General features: G+C 41.8%; 1 long non-coding RNA gene across 1 annotated transcript in view; it reads right to left on the bottom strand.

Annotated features, from left to right (window-relative positions):
• Positions 1 to 569: 569 nt before the first annotated feature.
• Positions 570 to 19552, bottom strand: part of LOC144819352 (uncharacterized) — a 33681-nt gene continuing 14698 nt past the window's right edge. Inside the window, exon 3 of the long non-coding RNA XR_013607305.1 lies at positions 570 to 700. This is a non-coding gene — a long non-coding RNA (uncharacterized LOC144819352). The remainder of the gene's footprint in view (positions 701 to 19552) is intronic.

The following is a 19552-nucleotide window of genomic DNA, read 5'->3' as shown; positions in this document are numbered from 1 at the left end:
CTTGCATTGCTAAATGGTAATGTAGTTAGCAGGAATTTAGATACAAATTGGAACACCTTCCTGTGTGGATGAATGCTCCAGCTGATTTTTTCAAATTAAGTATGCCTTTGCCTTGTGCGGTGGATGGAGTGGGGTCAGATCAGAACCTTGACAGAAGATGAATGGAGAAGGGAAGCATATGCAGATCTTCATCTTTCTACAATGAAGCGTCATGTTATGGAGACCTGCCCGGTGGTGAGTGCTTTGAATATAGAAGAAGGTGTCAAAGCATATAGTAGATGCATTTGTGGTTACAAATAGTATGGTAAGAAAATGAGGCTTTCAAAATTGTTCTAGCTGGTTTGAGAAGTAATGTGCTGGAGCTTGCACAGGAAGGCCACTTAGGCATTAGGACAAAGATGAGTAGGCATTACAAGGATTTGTGGTGGTCAGCACAACACAGAGCAGTTGAATATCATGGGAGTGGATGTATCCCAGTCAATAACTAGACAACAAACTAAGACTTGCTATTAACACTTTATAAGAATCTCCTGCCATGTTGCAGAGATCTAAAGTCTCTTAAATATAGTCCACAATAATTTCTGTTGAAGTGATCCTCTTGTTGCAGTATATTCTGGTGTTAGAATACATCTAAAATTCTTCCCTGGTTAAACCGGGCTATGGGTTTGCCACCTTCAGGAGATGTCAAGAGTCATTCCCCCTATTCAAAGAAACAGAAAAAATCCAGTCTTAAGGTTAAGGTTAAAAACAATGAATTACCGTCATCTATTAAACCAAATTATTCTAAAATTCCAAGCATATAACACAGCATGAATAAAGATTTAAAACTAGAGTTAAGATATCATAATACATTATCCTTTATCATAGCAATGCTAATAATGCATACAACTTCATAATCACAACCACAATAATACCAGGTTAAATTGTACTTAATCCACCTATTACATAATACCATGTCTTCCTCCCCTTCTTTTTGAGCTACTTAGGGCTACAATAATCCTACCTACTGTGGTAGCTACATCTAAAAATTGCATGTCATATAAAAATGTTATTGCTTTCAATCTCATTTTTACTCCGTACTTGATTAATATTGACCTTTCACACGTGCGCCTTTTTCCAACAAGCTATAAACAATCTATTAAAATGTGCACACAATGTTTTCATGTTTAATCCGCAACTGCAATATCGTTCTTGTCCCTATTTAATGTTGCAAATCCAGGGTTGAACCCCAACTGATGTTTCATGAGCTCTCTCTGCCATACTGGATGTGACAGCTATGACAAATAGGGAAAGCATGTACATTCCAGCCATGAGCCATGAATTTAAAAAAGAATGTATGGAACTGTTTGAGTTGAGATAAATCAAATCACTAGCCTTAGATTCAACAGCAGATTGTTTCCCCTTGTGTGTATTTTCTAGGAGCGTTGCTTTTAAAATCTTCTAAATGAAGTAAAATTGCCAGTTCGCTTATACAACCCTTACATCTCTTGCCCATCCCAACTCGCTCTGACAGATCACATCCATACAGCGTTTTTAATACTTTTACTTTCGTACCCCTTTCCATTTTATGCCAAAAGCGAAAAGTTATATTTGCTGCCATACAGTTCCAAGAGGTTAGGCAATTTCTACACAATTTGCTTATGACATGGTTGATGAGGAAAGCCCTAAGAGATTTTTAAGGCAATAGCCCTCCAGTTTATTCCAATGATGTTTTGACCCAGGTTTATGACCTCAGAGCCATATGGAATTTGAGGAGGGTCTATGACCTTATTGGAAGTGAACACTGGAGTTAGTGACAGCCCATGTGAATCTCTTACATTTCTTTAAGCCTCACAAAAATGTAAGTGCTATAGTTCTTAAAGTGACTAAATGCATTTTGATTGCAATTTTCTATTAAATACCATACCAAGATGCTCATATGTTGGGGATTCTGCAATTAGCATATCCCTAAAGACCACTTAAAAAGTTTTGGTTTTTTCACGCTGATCAATATCTTTGTTTTATCCCTATATATTATTCAGTCATTTGCTTTACAGTAATTATTGAAAGCTTTTAGTTTTCTTTGTAGACCCAGCCTAGTTGCATCTAGTATGACAGGATCATCAGCATACTATAAATACGATATGTGGCAACTTCCCATCTTTGGAGAAAAAGAGTGCATGTTACTTAGAATACCTAGCAGATCGGCTAGATATAAGGCAAACAATGTAGGGGCAAGAACAAATCCCTGTCTCAGACCATATTGGATATGGATTTCCCTTGACAAAGTACCATTTGCCTCTACCTCCATCCTATCCCAATTATCACGATGTAGCCATTTTATCACATTCGATAGTGCTTTAGAATATTCATCCACATTAGTTTTTCCCATAACAAACTCCTGTTTACTAGATCAAATGTAAAGGCTAAATAAGTGATCTGTAGTTGAATGTTCTTCTATAAAACCAGCGTGTGCATTCAGTATTAGTTAATTGGAATTAATCAAGTTTTTACCAGGTTGGGAGGTTAATTGTAATAGACACTGAGAGGATACTGAATTATAGGCGGGAAGAGTAATATGCAACAGACATGGAGACGAAGAAAGATGCTGTTCTAGATACTTCTTGAGTAAATCAGGCAAGAGATCCATAACACTACATACTTCATTTATATTTATAGAAAAGTTCAATTGGCTTAATAAATATACTTGTTTTAAAGGACTACCAACGACTGAAAAGTCTACTACCTTTTTTTGTTTAAAGTGCTTTTCCACAATTTTGTTTATTGAATTAGCTACGTTTAAGCTCAGTGAAGGTTCATGAGGACAAGCACAGCCGTTTACTGGGGTAATCACTGTCCCTTCTCCTACTTGCGTCTTCACCATGTCTGTAATCTTATCCTTTTCTTCTGCTGTCTGATTTCTCTTTCTCCTCACATTATCTTTATCCAATGCCCACAATGTTCCCAGATTAAGCCAGCCCTAAACAATAAAAATGCTTTACTTTCCTTTCCAAATGGGTCTGGGACTGCTGGTCTGGTCAACTTGTATCCGGCACAAGTTAAAATTATGCAGTTTGAAGGGAATTCACTGAAACAGGAAAAGAAAAGGAACAAAGAACCAAAGGTTCGCCTAACCTCCTCCCTCCAGATACGCTGTGTGCTGCCTCCACCCTAAACACCCTGCATACTGTTCACTCTACGTATTCCAAAGTAGAGAAAGGGTTCTCTCCAACCTTATTACATTTGCAGCTATTAAAATCCAAATATACTGGAGCACAGGAGTTAGGTCTGGAATCGCCCACCGGAGTGCTTACCAAGCCTAGCACATACTGCGCAATCTCCCTGCTGCGCAACTGCAGTCCCGTCTCCCCACTGGGCCGACACAGTGGAGCTGAGCTAAACAGCGCCAGCTGGAAGCACCTCAGGTGAATCAAACACCATTCGCCCAAAGACTCTGTCTCTCCACTTTTTCTATGTCAAACAATACTTCCGAACTCAAAAAGACCACTGCGGAAGTATGCTACACACCCTACATGAGGCAAGCGGCACCATCAAACAAGCACACTGCAATGAGTTGAAAGCTCCCAATAGATTGAAAAAAAACGTGCTCATAATAGCCTCCACTGTTCTTTCCACACAGGGCCGGCTGCTCAGCATGCAGAAACACAAGACTCCACAAACAACTGGGTGCCAAATAGTGGGAAAATCTGAGTTCTGGGCTAACCAGTAGGAGTTTTCCAAGGCTCCGATGAGCGCCAATGCAGCTTAGAGCTCAAGCGCAGGTGAGTGGGCAGACATGAGCATGGCCATCAAACCTAGCGACGCATGCTGACTAGACTGGAGGGAGGAGAGCAGGGCTGCAGGGATGCTTGCGTTGCTGCTCTAGCCTCTTGTTCTGCTGCTCTAGCCTCTCACTCCAAAACAGTCTTAGAATAGCTAATATTGAGGACTGCTGTGAGTGATCACCTACCCAGAGTGCTTTTATTACTTCCTTCACCACTCAGCGCTCCCACTGTACCATCCCCTTCACACTTAGTGCACCCTTCCTGTACTTTATCAGTGGTGGCTTCACCTCCTCCCTTCGATAATGTAGCCAGACTTCCCAAGGCTCCAATCATTCTCTAGACACTTGCCTTGAGCCACAGTTCAATTTTTCCTTCAGGTGGCTAGGTGTGGGTACAAACAGGGACTCAGCTGCCAATGACTCCTTACTCAGCTTTCTTGACTCTGCTTTCTCACCTCTCAGGCCTCAAGTCAACTCACTCATGCTGCTCCCGCCTACCATTGTGTGGATGACCTACTGCCCCATGGCTCTGTACTACTGTTGCTCCTTCTGCTGTGTCATGTCCTGTGTTCCTCTTTCTCTTCAGGTCACCCTGTCTCTTCTTCAATGCTGACCATTCACCTCTCTTCCATTTCAGCTACAACCTTGTTCCTTCATTCTTACTGTGAAACCGGCTGTTTTGAGATAGCTAAGTCTCCTGCTTCCTCATTCATCCTCTGGTTCTTATTCCCATTACAAGCTAGTAGCTGTTATTGCCATTCTATGCAAGGATGCATTGTTACAAAGTCCACTGTGGTCTACATCTTCCCTTCTTGGTGTACAGTCTGAAATTAAAAATTTCTTTGTATTTTGCCTGGCCACTCTAGGAGTGCATGATCTATATACAACGTAAATGTACGACCCAACAGATATTACTTTAAAGACTCCACTGCCTAAATAATTATCAAACTGACTTTATCAACAGTCACATAATGCTATTCTCTTGGCAATAACTCAGCTCAGGTACTAAATTGGTTGTGTAATCTCATGTTCATTCTGTTGAGACAAAACTGCACCTAACCGTTTGCCTGTTGCATCTGTCTTTAAGAGGAAGTGTTGCATAAAAATTGGACATTTCAAACCTGCTTTATACACACACCCTTTGTTTTGAATGTTCAAAACAATTCTGAAATCTGTAATGAATATATTTATCCACATTTGGGATTTTCTTCAACAAGTTAATTACGGGCTCTGCCACATCTGCAAAATTTGGGATGAAGCTATGGCCGTATCCTCCTAGCTCAAAAAAGGACCTTACCTCTTTTTAGTATTTGGTTAAGGGATTTCTTAGATTGTTTGCACCTTATCAACCTCTTGTTTTATTTCACCTCCCCCTAGTGTATCTTACCTCCTTGTTGACCAATTTGATTTTGTTTTAGAGTTGCCCTTGAACTTACTTCCTCCAGAGACCTAAAAATCTGTTCAGTTATTTAAATGGTCTAACCAGGAAAGAAACACTAAGTCATGATAGATTAAGTATGTTCCAGATGCTTTAGTTCAAAATACATTTGGCAAGTTTCCTAACAATGATTTTAATTCCCCGTGCTTTTCCTCGCTTAATTCTTTCCCCAGCTCAATTTGTTGACCATCTTCCTGGATATTAGGGAGTAGCTCAATTTACAAGCTGTTGAGAGTGGATAAGTATGATGTTATATCTGTTGGTATCACCTCTTCCGGTTCCTCATTTTTTTTAATAAGTTCACATGATATATTTGCTTTATTCATGCCCGCTGAAGCACTTCGACTCTATAAGTAACAGCGGTAAGTCTTTGTAAGATTTTATAGGGACCTGTACACTTAGCCCACAGCTTATTTTCCACAGATGGCAATAGGATTAATACTTTATCCCCAACTTAAAATTCTCTCAATTTTGTATTTTTATCATACCCTCTCTCCTCTTTCTCTGGAGCTGATGTTAACTTAGTTGAGGTTGATTTTTCCCACAGAATGTTTAAAGTGTTTTTAGGCTTAGGACATATTCTAAAATATATTTCATTCTTCCTCCACCTGATCCTCCCAATGCTCATTAGCCATATCTAACAAGGATCCAGGCTGTCTTCCAAAGACCCGTTCAAAGAAACCTAATCTGGTAGACTCTTGGGGATGACAGCGGATGACTTATAAAGCAAATGGTAATTTCCTATTACAATCTCACATGCATTCCTGCACTGCTTTCCTCGACAAAGACTTAAAAGTTTCACTGAATCATTCAACTAATTCATCTGTCTGTGGATGATAAATTGATGTCCTAATGTGTTAGTTTTCTAACACTTGGCAAACCTGACTCATCAATGCGGACATAAAGGGTGTCCCTTGGTCCGTTAAAATCTGTTTCAGAAATCCCACCATGTGGACAAAAAGACATCACTGCCTGGGCTATCATATATGTAGTCATAGCATAGAGGGGAATAGCCTCAGATGGCCTTGCTGCATAGTCTACCAATACCAGTATGTCCTGATGCCTTTTCAAAGATGGTATTAAGGGTCCTATAAGATCCATGCAAACTTGCGTGAAAGTTATATCTGTAATTGGTAAGAGCTGCAAAGGAGCTTTCTTGTCATATGAAGGATTCAACAGCTGACAAATTTGACACTTCTGGCAATACCTACGCCCCTCATGAGAGCACCACAGCTCATAGAATTTCCTTAAGAGATATTTCTTAGTTTTTCCCTTTGCCATGCTGACTTTCTCTGACTTGATTATCACGATAAGTCTACTACTCTAAACAGTAGTGGAACTACTAACAGTTGCCATTCTTTCCCGTGAACTATTCTGCATAAAAGTCCCTTTATATTAAGAAAATATGATCCTAACTTTTAAAGATCATAAGTCTGACTGATTGCTGCTATGCAATTTTAAAAAGCTGTAGTCTTGTTCCTACTGTCTCTTCTCCAGTACTGACCTTCAAATTGTACTCCAGGTTGGCTCCTGTCTTGTCCTTCATTGTTCCTGACGAACAGCCGTTTTGATCCAGCCGAATGATTTACTATCCCCATATACAGGGTGCATACATTGCATAATGAGTGAAAAATCACATGTTACATGTGAAGCTAATTGAGGTCAAACACACGCAAAGAAAGGGGGAGAGAACAAATTATTTCCCCAATCGACTTCACACACAAAAAAGAGGGGTAGGAATGTTAAGTTTCGCACTTATTTAGTTCAAGTGGCATGTGCTAGATCAGCCACGGCCCGTGGAGGGAGTTTCGGTGGGGCGGAGAGGTGGGGCGAGGGTGGGGGGGTGCTAAAAACCGGAGTACGGATATTTGAAGGTAAGTAAACAATTTAATTAATAAAACAAATTTCGTAGCGTGCCCTGCATCGCAAAATGTGATGCAGGGTGCGCTATGAAATTCGTTTTATTAATTAAATTGTTTACTTACCTTCAATTATCCATACTCCGGTTTTTAGCACCCCCCACCCTGCCCCTCCCTCGCCCCGCCTCTCCGCCTCACCGAAACTCCCTCCACGGGCCGTGGCTGTGCTAGATGCGTAGAAACTGCCCTCATCTACAAATTGTGGCATGCTTCATCATAGGGCTTGCTGACTACCACTCCTGCACAGGCCAATGCCTGGGGTGGAGCAAAGGAAAGGGGATGAAAATAGAAACATGATAATAAAGGGATCAAAAAAATTAAATGTGCAGATTGTGAAATCTAAATCTAGCTCAAGTATATCCGCCGCTACTCTTTATTCCTGGGCTACCCGGCCAGGATTAAAAATGAAAAATCGAATGGAGGTGTCAGGGATTATTAGTAGCCCTTCACTCCTCCTAGCCGCACACTCGTCAACATGTTTCAGCCGTTTTTTTTAGCCCTATCGAGGGTCTATATGGTGTTCTTCAGGACCTTTGATTTCATGTATGCTCCTACTTTCCTACCTTGATTCAGTAGGTTCGGGGTATGTGTAACAGGGTGACCCCGGATCTGTTACCCATTGTAGGGAGTGACCCTGAACTACTACAAGGGGCTCTGAGAAAACCCTCATTCACCCCCTCTTGTCTCCCTCAGCAGATGGACTATCGAGGGTATGAATCCGAGACTGCTTCCTGCATGGAGGGTGACCGTGACTGGCCCTTTAACCCTCAGGCCGTGGACGAGTGGGCGGGGTTCCAGACTGACGGAACGCCGTCAAAAGCGGAAGCACAGAGAGACGAGGTGTGCTTGTACACCCGGAGCGGAGAGGAAGAGAGAGGTCGGAGAAAGAAGGAAGCGAGCTGGAGAGACGAGTCGAATACAGGAGAAGAGGTCCTGTCCTTAGAGGAGACGCCTGGAGGCCACCGGTACCACGAGCCGCCCAGCCACTCACCCGGGGGAGGTGTGTGGCTTGCCCAGGTGCGTAATAGGATCAGGGGCTGGGTGGGACGGAAGGGCGGTCCCGTTGTAAAATAGCGGTTTCCCCTGAGCACCCCCCGTCCCCGCACTTGTATATATCAGTGGAGCACGGGTTGGTCAATCTCCTCACTCCCTTTCCCTGAGTGTCGGTCCATGGTGGACACACCCCTCACGTACTGCATTTCTTTTGTTTCCTTTCGGTCCCGTGTGTTGAGGCGCCAAGACGGACCAGGAAGACACCAAGCCCCGGCAAAGCCAGACCGGCTATCGTAGGACTCTGACAGTCAAGCCCCGGGAGAGGAGAAGCACACGAAGCCGGTCTCCCCGCCGAACTACCCTACCTAGAAAGACTTGTTCAGATCACTTGTTTGAAACAATAAACCCCGTGATAACCAGAACCCGACTGTTGCCTTTCCCTTCTGTCCACGTGATCCCCGGTCCCGCACACGTTACAGTATGTCTCCTAGGTTCTGGGCTTATTCGAGACACACTCACCGAGTTTCATTGTAGTGGAAGTGCAAATTGGCGTGGGACCGGAAGCGGCTCCCTGTAGTCACACACTGATCAAGGTGAGACCGCTGCTTCTGCAAGTGCCCTCCCCGTGTCGTGTAGGAGGGCACTTACAGAAGCAGCGGTCACCCTTGGAGTAATGGACTTGAGAGGTTCAACCGGCTGATGAAGGGACATTTCAAGTTTGCTAATGTCAATGGGGTGGAGTAGAATGGAGCTTTCAGCTAAATGCTGTGGGCAGCTTGTCCCACTCCCCATGTCAGAAGTGGTATTGTTCACCCTTTTGAGGTGCAGGGTAGAAGGTACTTTTCTCAGAAAGGAGTGGTTGGGAAGATGAGTGCCCAGCCAGGTTGAAGGGCATCAATGACATTAGAAAAGGTCAGCAGGAAAAGTATAATTTATAAGTTGTAGACAGTATGAAGGTACAAGTTGGCTAATGGGTAGGAATCAACAAACAGGTTTTGACATAGAATGGTGGAAGTGGCTAAACCAGTAAGGGTAGTAAATGTGAAGTGGTAGTACTGGAAAATTAAGAAAAAGTTTGGAGTAAGAGTAGTGGGTGAGTCATGTTGAGTTCGGTGAAGGAGAAGGTATGTGATAGAGTTGGTGTCAGTAATGGTGTTGTATGACCGTCTGTGGATGTGTCTATTAATACAGTATACATGGTTGTGCTACTGAATGTCCAAAAAGGGGAGTCAAAATTAAAAGACCAGTGGATGCTGCATGTCCCAAAGGGTTGTCAAATGATTCTAAAACCACTTAAATAGATGAATGCTTATTGATCTATTTATCTTTCTGTAATTGCCTGTTGGCGCCATTTTATGTGTGTAGATTTGTTTTATTAATGGGTTTCACAATGATAGGAGGGAGTAATGTTAAAATGTTCTTGGGGAGCTATTACATTGTGAAATTGAAAGACAAATGTTCTAGTTCTATTGGAGATGCTTTACCTGGTAGTTGCTGTCTAAATAGTTGTTATTTGAACTTATCTGTCAGCATTCTATTATAAAGAAATGTTTCTGTTCAGTATGTCTGTGGAGTCTTCTGTTCACCTATCTTTTCCAATTCACCATCCCATTCGTTCTTCTTTTCCAGTGTTGTTTTCCCTCTACATGAGACCTGTTCTTACACACTATTGACTCCTTTCTCTACACATCCTTCTCTTTTCTACTTCTCTATTTTTTTTTTTTTATTTTGCTTTTCCTTCTCTTTCTGAGCTGTTTGCCTTTCCCCCGCCATGTGACATCTCAACTTAATTTGGCTTTTTTTCCTCTCTACTATATTTCCCTGGCTTCTTTTCTTAATGGCCTACACTCCTTTCTTCATCCACAGCACCATTTTTGAAGCACCTTCTCAAACCTGGCACTTTTTTACCTCCCCTGCCAGGGCATCCAGCCCAAGTATTCAAGTAAAGGATGGAAATGTTAAATCATCTCTATGGGCCTGCTAGGACGGATAGGCGTTGGATCAGAAACCTTGCCTGCAACCAGTGTCTACTGTAGGGTGCTCCTCAATCGCTCCTAGGTAGATCCTATAAAGCACTTACATTAGCAATAAAATTAAATCTGCCTGTTACTGCTAATGATCGATGCTAAAGGGCTGACTATTGGGCACATGCATCAAGGTAGGATTTTGAGAGTCCTTAATTGCGATTATGAAGGAATCGCAATTAGGACTCGCAAAAGCCTATGCTTGTAGGAATTGCTATAAAAATAGAGATTCCTATACATTCCTTAATTGCGACTCGCAAATTGCGAGTGGCAATTAAGGAATGGCTTCCCATTCATTCCTGTGGGCCTACAGGCCCATAGGAATGAATGGGAAATGGGAAATTGATTTCTGTCTGCAGGAAAGAATATAAATTGGCCACTAATACTCGCAAGGCAGAAATCCAAAATGACGCTTTTTGTGAATTATTGTCTACTGATGTGCTAAAGAATAGCGTCAAATTTTGGAATGTGGTGAACAGACCTTTTTTGTCCGAAAATAAGGGTAGCATGCTGGAGTGTAATATCTCAGAAGAGGATATGTTCAACCATTTTAAAGGTATTTATGGGGACCAGGAAGATATTGAACCCAGTAGTCCCCTTTATGTGAGAAAGAAATATTCATTAACTATTACAGATAAGGAAATAGTATTGGCCATAGCCCAAATGACAAGAAATAAAGATCTAGGCCCAGATACCTGCTGACCTTTTTGTCACTAATATACCTCTTTGGTCTAAACTGCTAGCTAACGTTTTTAACACAGCTTTTAAAATGGGTTTACCAGACTATTGGTCACAGTCAATAATAGTGTCGGTTTTCAAAAAAGGTAATAGAAGTGAACCGCGCTGCTATAGACCAATTTCTTTGATAGACTCATCTGTGAAGGTCTTAGGTAGAGTAATTTTGGCTAAACTTACAGAGTGGGTGAATGACGCCAACATCCTCTCAAACATTCAGTATGGTTTTAGGAAACGGAGAGGCACTATTGCCTTAACTTACTTCTGTTGTCTGGGAAATACACGATTGCGAAGAAGGGTTCACTTCACTTGACTTTTATAGACCTTTCTTCTGCCTTCAATCGTGTAAATAGATCTAAGTTGTGGCAACTATTACTAAAGTCAGGGCTGGATGAAAATATTGTAAACTTTTTGGTGGATCTGCACCAGGATCTTGAAGCAACAGTCAGATTTGACCAAACAGGCAACCTAACACGCAGCATCCGTATTATCAAAGGGGTGAGGCAGGGTTGCATTCTGGCTCCAATTGTATTCACTTTATATATCAATGATCTTGAAACGGTTTTATCAGGTGCTAGTATGGACATTCCCAGCGTAGGTGAGAAATTAATTCCAGCTCTCCTATACGCGGATGATGATGCTTTATTAGCAAGAACAGAGAATGGCCTACAGCATCTTTTAACAACCTTTGCATCTTTTATGAAGTCTTTGGACATGGATGTACATTTTTTAAAGTCCCATGTCATGAACGTGGGGGTAAAGGCAAAGAAATGAAAAACCTATTCTTGTGAGGGCAACAAACGTACACAGGTGGCATCATTCTCATACCTAGGAGTATTATTTGATGTAAGGGGCACATGGATCCCTCAAATGAAAGCTAAAAGAAATATAATGGCTAGATCTACCATTGCAGTTTTAGATTTTTCCCGCAGATTGGCAGCCAAACCGATATGTGCCATGTTAAACATTTACAAGGCGAAACGTCTTGCTATCACAAGATATGGTTCTGATCTTTGGGGTTATAGGGTTGTTGGTGAAGTTCAGGTAGTCGAAAATACATTCTTAAGAAATCTGCTATCTGTACCGTCATCAACTTCTACCTATATCATACACCAAGGGATGGGTTTAGGTTTTATTTCAGACATCATAGGCAGGGCCGCTTTACTCAAATGGATCAGTATCTGGATGAATCCAGATCTTGAAATGAACCGTGTCATTATCCGCGATTGTCTTACACTTGATCTAGCAAGCAGTATACCGTGGTTAAACTATGTTAAAAAATCAGCAATTTACTTGGGGAGACCCAAACTATTTACTGCCCCAGAAAAACTCTCAAAAGGGTCAAAAGTACTTATCTTAAGATATCACAATGTGAAAGAGAGGCCAAGGAATTAAATAAACCCCTTGTGTGTGCTCATCAATTGCTAAGTACATCACAAACGATTGAGCCATATCTCACTATCGTAACTAATCAGCACCATTGTTTTCTCTTGGTCCGATTCAGATTGAATCAGCTGCATTAATTTTTTTCTGAATAAAGGGGATGGAAAAAGCTGGAGGATATGGCAGTATGTACATGCGACAATCTTTCTACCCAAGACTCGATGCACGTTGTTTTATTTTAGGGTCACTTTTTGCACATTAGAAAACGGTTTATATTACCTATTTTAAAAGGCAAAGGTTTCACTCAGGCCAGACCAGCTTTTATGTATTTACAAATGCTAAACAGTGTCTGGGAAACTTTTAATATAGCTAGTTTTTTAACCGCAGCTGTTAGGCTAAGGAGGAAAGGAAAATTAGTACCCCTGTTCGAAATTGCATGAAATTCTTATTTCTCTTTTTATCATGTGAAAATTGATGAATTTGATCCTGTGTTTGATATTTTGTGATGCATATGATACTGTAATACCAAGGAAATATTTGTATTGTGTATTTATTCATTCTTAGTATGCTTTTATGGTTTTAATTAACCAAATGAAGTGAATTTGACTGACTGACTGAATGGGAAATTGCATGTGCCATTTGCGAGTACCAATTGGTACTTGCAAATTGAGCATGCAATTTCAAGGGTGCAAGAGTGTGTCAAAAGGACACCATGTTGCACCCCTGAAATTGTACTGTGCACCCATGTTGTGCACACGTATGCCCCACAATAAACTTTGAAAAATGCACGTTAGTGCATTTTTCAAAGTTTTAGCAAATTGCCGTTTTGTTTTATTTTACAGTAATTTGCGGCCCCAAATAGCGAAATCGCTATTTGAAAGTGCTTTTTGCATTGCATTTAAGGAATCGCAATTTGCAATTCCTTAAATGCAAACGCAATTGGCAAATCGCAAAAAATTGTGATTACCGAAATTGCTCATGCCAAATTGTTTCAAGTATCGCAAAAGTCCATTTTGCGATTGCAAACAGACTATTTTTGCGAATCGCACCGTTTGCGATTGCAAAAGGCTTTGATGCATGTGCCCCTATGTCTTTAGGGGCTAAGGATAAAGCCAAAGCCTCCTGATGTGTTTCTTGTTCCATTCATATGTCTTCTTTCTTTGCAGGATGTCTGTTTCCATTTCTGTGTGAATTCGCACATCAGTTTATGGTCTTGTGGTCCTGGGCAGCTGAAACCACTGCATATCTTGAGGGCTCTCCTCTTTCTTTCTTGAATAGCATAGAAAGAGCTTTTATTATTGGTGCATTTCTCTTGTGCATGATGGTTATGCTTCCATCCTTCTTGGACTGAATCTTCATATCATTCACACAGGCTACGTGTTGCCAGAGTATGACTTTGGATTGCTCCCCTGTTGCTCCTAGGCAGACTTTTTCTATGGCTGTGTGTCAGCTGTCCAGTGCATACCTGTGGATTCCTCAAGTATGTCTCATGGGTAGAACCTAGAGAGAATTTACCCTGTTTCTTGTAAACAGTGCATGCTTGTGAATCATTGATCTGTACCTCTTGGCTATACCATATAGAGCATTTTCCCTGGCTGCCTGTATGGAGTACATGGCTGTGTGTTGCTCAGCTGCCACGAATGAAGTGACTACAGGGATCTGCTATTGCTGCCTGTATCCAGTAAGAGCCATAATCTGCTCCTGTGTTGTTCCTGTGTTGATCTGCAGAGACATCTTCAATCAGATTCAACAGTTAAAGAATGTGCGCTCTAGCCCTTATTTATCTTCCCTCCACTTCAGGCTTCAGTGCAGCAACCAAACTCAGGATAAGAGCACCACTCTGGTGAATAAGCCACGTACCAAAATACTTCCCAAGTAGGCCACAATGTAATTAAACACTCTTTCTGTCAAGTTCTCACTCCACAGTGTAGTATGTTACCCATCCATTAATGCACTTCAACACCTGATCATGATTCGAAATTGCTATTTTATGTATTTTTGTAGGCAGGTTTCTATAGCACAACCTCAGCCCAAGGGAACTGGAGAGCTGAACAAAAGAGCTAATGTCAACATCATAAGAGTTAAATACTGGGAATAAAGACACACACTACAATAATATATAGCTAAAGCATTGGAATAAACAAGATAAACTATAGGTAAAATACACAAAAATCTAGGGACAGAGCAGAATATGCAGAGGCAGAAACCAGATGCCTAGCACATCTAATATACAAACCAAATGTCTATGGAATTGGGTAAATGTTGGCGTGTAAAGTCAGGTCAGATTGGAATCATTCCGTGTCAATGCGGATTCACCTACTTAATTTTTAACGAAGGTGAAAAAGTACCAATTGCATACAAATCACATTTGTACACGCAAGCAGAAATGAAATTCACTTCTACAGAAAAATTCTGACAGCAGTTCAACCGCTGTAGCAAAAGAAAGAGCTCAAGCACAGGGGAAACGCATAATGGTCGTTACTCCTGTACCTGCCTTAAAGGCAGTGTCAAAAGCGAGCATTACAAATGCCAAAGCTTTACATCCGAGATGGATACAATGGGTTAATTCTCTTGCTGCAACTGATGTTGAATACGTTTTTGATCCTTATTTGAAAACACAAGCATTCCTGCAATACGAACAAGAATGTCCTCTGCCTAATGAAATTCTACCTCTAGACCAGTATGAATGTATCATTTTTACAGACAGATCTGCACAACCCGCTACGGGGGGTAAACAAGCTTATAGTGCAGCATGCGTGATCGTTAAAGGTTGTATGCGCAATGGCAAATTTAGACCTATGGCCACAAAAACGCAATCTCTAGGAGATTGTACAGCTCAGCGAGCTCAACTACAAGCATTCATAATGGCACTTGAAAATACAGATCGCAAATTCCCCACACTCATAGTGTGCAATTCCTTCTATTGTGTACAATCATATAATGAATGTTTATAGAATTGGCTTCAAAATGGTTTTAAAGATGCAAAAGGTGGCACAATCAAGCATAAAATGCTTTGGGAACAAATAGTTCAGTTGCGAAACAGACTACAATACACTCACGTGATACACACGCTGAGTCATCTACGTGATGGTGTTCACGTTGAAGGGAATTCATTGGCTGATGAAGCCGCGAAGGGGGCTTTGCTATCAACTTCCGTAGCTGCAATCACTCGTTCAAAAACGAAAATAGAAAGTGAAATAATGCTGGCTGTCAATGTGACATGCAAAAGCAGTGGTGCAGCGTTACCTAAAGGGTTTCCACTCAAATACTCATATATAACTGATACAAACAATGTTCTGTTTGCTCGAATCCCTGGAGTGGGGGAAAGGATAATTCCAAACATGGAACAAAGATTAGAACTAATCCTAGCAGCACATGAAGGGATCGCCTCTGCTCATGCAGGTGTTTCCGCCACAGTATCATTATTAAAACAGAGGTACTGGTGGCCAAGCATTAAGAAATAGACTATGTTTTGGATTGTTTAAATATGTCAAAAGATGAAAGTCTCTACTGTGAAACGTCCTCCGCAGACGCCCCTTTTAATCTCAGATAAACCATTAGCGTGTGTCTACCTTGACCACTGCGGTCCCTTACAAAGGGTTGGTAACTATAAGTATATCATGGTCGCAGTGGATTCGTGTTCTAGGTTCCTTTGGATGTGGCCGCAGCGCTCGGCTGACGCTCTAACTGTTATAAAAGATTTGCGAGTCTTTATCGGCACATACGCAATTGGCACGCTACATTCTGACCAGGGTCATGCTTATAGCTCTCGAGCTTACAAAGAAGCCATGGACAGTTGGGCGTTGCATTGTGGTACCCTTCTCCATTCCATCCTGAGGGAAATTTGGTTGTGGAAAGAAAAATCCAGGACATAAAGCAGTTTAGAACAGCTAGGGTATTAGGTTCGGGTGACGGGTGGGTCAAACATCTAATTGTGGTCCAACGTAGTCTTAACAACTTGCCAAGAAGTTCTCTAGGGGGTGTCACTCCGTATGAGGTCCTATTTGGTACAAGAATGTTGGTCCCGGACCTCTATTGTCACCCAGCAGTGGTGGAAATTAAGAAATTTGATATCAAAGATAGTTTGGCTGTTTTACAGGACGTAAATGAACTAAGAATGAAACAAAGCAACGTGTTCCTGAAGCCAACCACCACTGGGGAAAAAACAACTTTCCCAGCAAGGCCTGTGTGGATCCCAAAACTTGGTGATCTAGTCAGAGAAAAGAACGCGGACAAGAAGGAATTTGGGCCTTCTTACAGACACGTTTACAAACAAGGGGAGATGTGTCCGTTAGGACAGGCAAATTCACCACTCAGGTAGAGTAGCAGGTCCAGACAAGTGTTCGCCCTCAAAGTCAAAGTGTTACAAAGAAGTGCTGGGCTGTTCCTAGAGGGACTATGTGTACGGGTCACGTAGGTGTCTGGATGTGGAAGGGACTCAGGAGAGTCCTACAGATGGGCATCCATTTTGTTGGATGTAATGGCCTCACACACCCTTTCAGGTGTCATGCTTCATCATTGGCAATGCTCCTCGTTGGGTCGGCGGTGCAATACCCAACAGGCAACATCTCAAAGAGGGGCTCTTTGGCGGAGATCTTCAATCCAACAGCCGTTTGGGTGAAGTGCGGGTGTGGGGCCAGGTTGGTGTAGACGTATTGGTGAGTTAAAATGAGGCTAGGAGTACCAGGATCAAGTTTATTCTGGGGGTCCCCTGCTTCAATTAAAAGAAGAAACTAGCCTGTACTCGATTGAAAGTTATGTTTCGTTATTCGAGACTTGACTAGTAAGTGCAGAAAGTGGTCGACATGTTTCTACACTTAACCACGTGACCCTCTACACTGCGCTGTCTTCGGCACTCCCCTTAGTCAGGTGACGCCCCATTCCTGTTAAAACACAGGTCCGCCGGCCAGCAGATCACTACCCGGACCCGGCGGCGAGGTGTAGGTCATACCATTTGGACATGGGAGACCAGAAGTAAGTGACCGTACGTGCTTAGATCACGGGTAGATCCTTGATTGAAATACTTGATTTAGAAGGGGTTTGGGAGGGGCGGGCACACGCATACATAGATACCTTTGCCTCCTTGTCCCCCACACACTTGGGCCCCTAATCTGATTGCCGTTGGGTTTTTAACTTTTAACTTTTAACTCTTATCGCACGCTTATGAGACGCAGTAACTAGGTGCTATTACCAGTTTACACACGCGCAGTTGCAGTGATGTATCTAACTGCTTATATGCTATTTGTTAATATGAAGAGCGGCCACCGCACTACTAGCGAGGCGCTGTCATGAGACATATCCCAGCGGCTTGAACGCTTGTAAGCAAATGCTACACCCATTTCATCCCGAGAGCAGCCACCACATTATACGAGAGGCACTGCCATGAGAGTTAGTCCATCATGATTTGTCAGCAGTGAACATCACAGCCGTTCCTATACCTGATGGTATAGCTTGGGACAAAACAGGATATGACATTTTTGGCACATCGAAGCTGTTGAAGATTCCACACTTATTCAAGATTTCATTGAGTGACTTTATTAACTCTGGTACCTTTTCTGATGATTGGGACTTCGAGACTGTTAATAATATGATGTCTGATCTAGAGATGTCTGCAGTATTCACAAATCATGAATATTTAGAAGGTTCATCAGACTATGAACAAATGTATTGTTATAACCATTATGATTATCATTTCTTTCACAAATCTGCAATGCCATAACCAATGAGAACATTGTCCTACACCTCCAAAGGGTAGCTCGAACATTTTTGCGAATAAGTTTCCATATTTTTCAGGGTTCAAAGTATCAAATGCAGAAATATTTTATTTTAGAAATGTGAAAAGAACAGGAATGAAAAGTATGTTGACCAATACAAAACAGATTTATTCTGCAGCCTTTTATGCCCAACTATCTAGACAGGGTTTCGACTTTTGGAAAGACAACACTGAGAAAAATAACTGTCTGGGGTTCAACAGATTGGCAAGTGCAGGGGGTAGAAGCTTTGTTTGTATCATCCCTGAGCAAATTATGTTTTTGAATGACACTGTCCAACAAACGTCTTGCCTTGGGTTAGCCAAGATCAAGGACATGAACACACCGACCATACCAATACCTGCGAGTAATAGCTCTACACGGGGGAAGGTTGACGTACATAATATTTTGCATCACAACAGATCAGATGCAGATTGGAACAAATGGTTGCTGTGGCCCATAGACACAAATAACTGTCAAGATCGATTCCTGAACGAAACTCAAGGTTTCAAAGTCAATAGGCCGGACCCAAGATATGTTCAAAGACAGCATCCTCGGGTAATAACAACATACAGTGTAGGGAAGCTATGCCTTGATTGGCTACAGAAAGCTATACTACAGGTTGTAAAACAACACTTATCTTTACTTAAAGATGGCACAGAAATTCTTGCTAGGACCAAAAAAAACGTGTCACAAACGTTTCATATATGCCGGTATATATGCTGCATATAACGAAATATGGAAGATTACGCAAGCAGAGATTGCAGAACGAATATGAGAAATTGATCGTATCCATTTAGAGAAAACTCTCTCTGTAGTAGACAATGGGTTAATGACTCTGTCGTTCAGGATATATTCATTGGACAGCATAGTATCCTCTGCCATAGACATCATGGAACAAGACTTGGTCATGTTGCAACATGGTCAGTCTCAGCTACGTTCTATCATGCTATTGGGTTGGACGCTCCAAAACCTCCATTCAGGCTATGTGCCTTGGCGTTTAATTAATACTACGTCACTGTTTTCAGAATTCAAGCTCACTGATAAACAGATCAAACTGGCACAAAGGGGAGCAGACTATACGGTGCTGAGCATTGAAAAACTGGAAAGATTACCATTTACAGTGGCAAAACAAATGCTACTGAATGGATTATACATGGAACAAGTTTCCATTTTCAGTATTGCCTAAAACACATACCAGCAGGCAAATATGAAAATGTGGGTAAAGAATACATCAAGACATCCTGGGATTTACCAAATACACACAAATGTTGGAGTGGGGGGCATGAAGTGTTCCTTAGCGGTACAAACTGTGAAAACGCACTAAGTGGTTCTCTCCTTTGCCAGGTTATTAATCTACACGGGGCCTGAGATGGTTCCTCAAACAACTTATCCTCTCACCTGCAAGGTTCACCAGCAGCAGTGATTGATCCAATTTTTGGACAACTTTCAAATGGAAGTTACCTCATGTTGAACGATCACAGCTGCTGTGGCATGTTGCCAGGTTTTCCATATCTACTAACTGTGTCATCCAGGGTCACTTGCTG

The sequence above is a fragment of the Lissotriton helveticus genome, chromosome 2_1, assembly GCF_964261635.1.
Source record: "Lissotriton helveticus chromosome 2_1, aLisHel1.1, whole genome shotgun sequence".
NCBI lineage: Eukaryota > Metazoa > Chordata > Amphibia > Caudata > Salamandridae > Lissotriton > Lissotriton helveticus.
The sequence above is the reverse complement of the archived record's forward strand: the minus strand, read 5'-3'. Positions and strand labels throughout refer to the sequence as shown.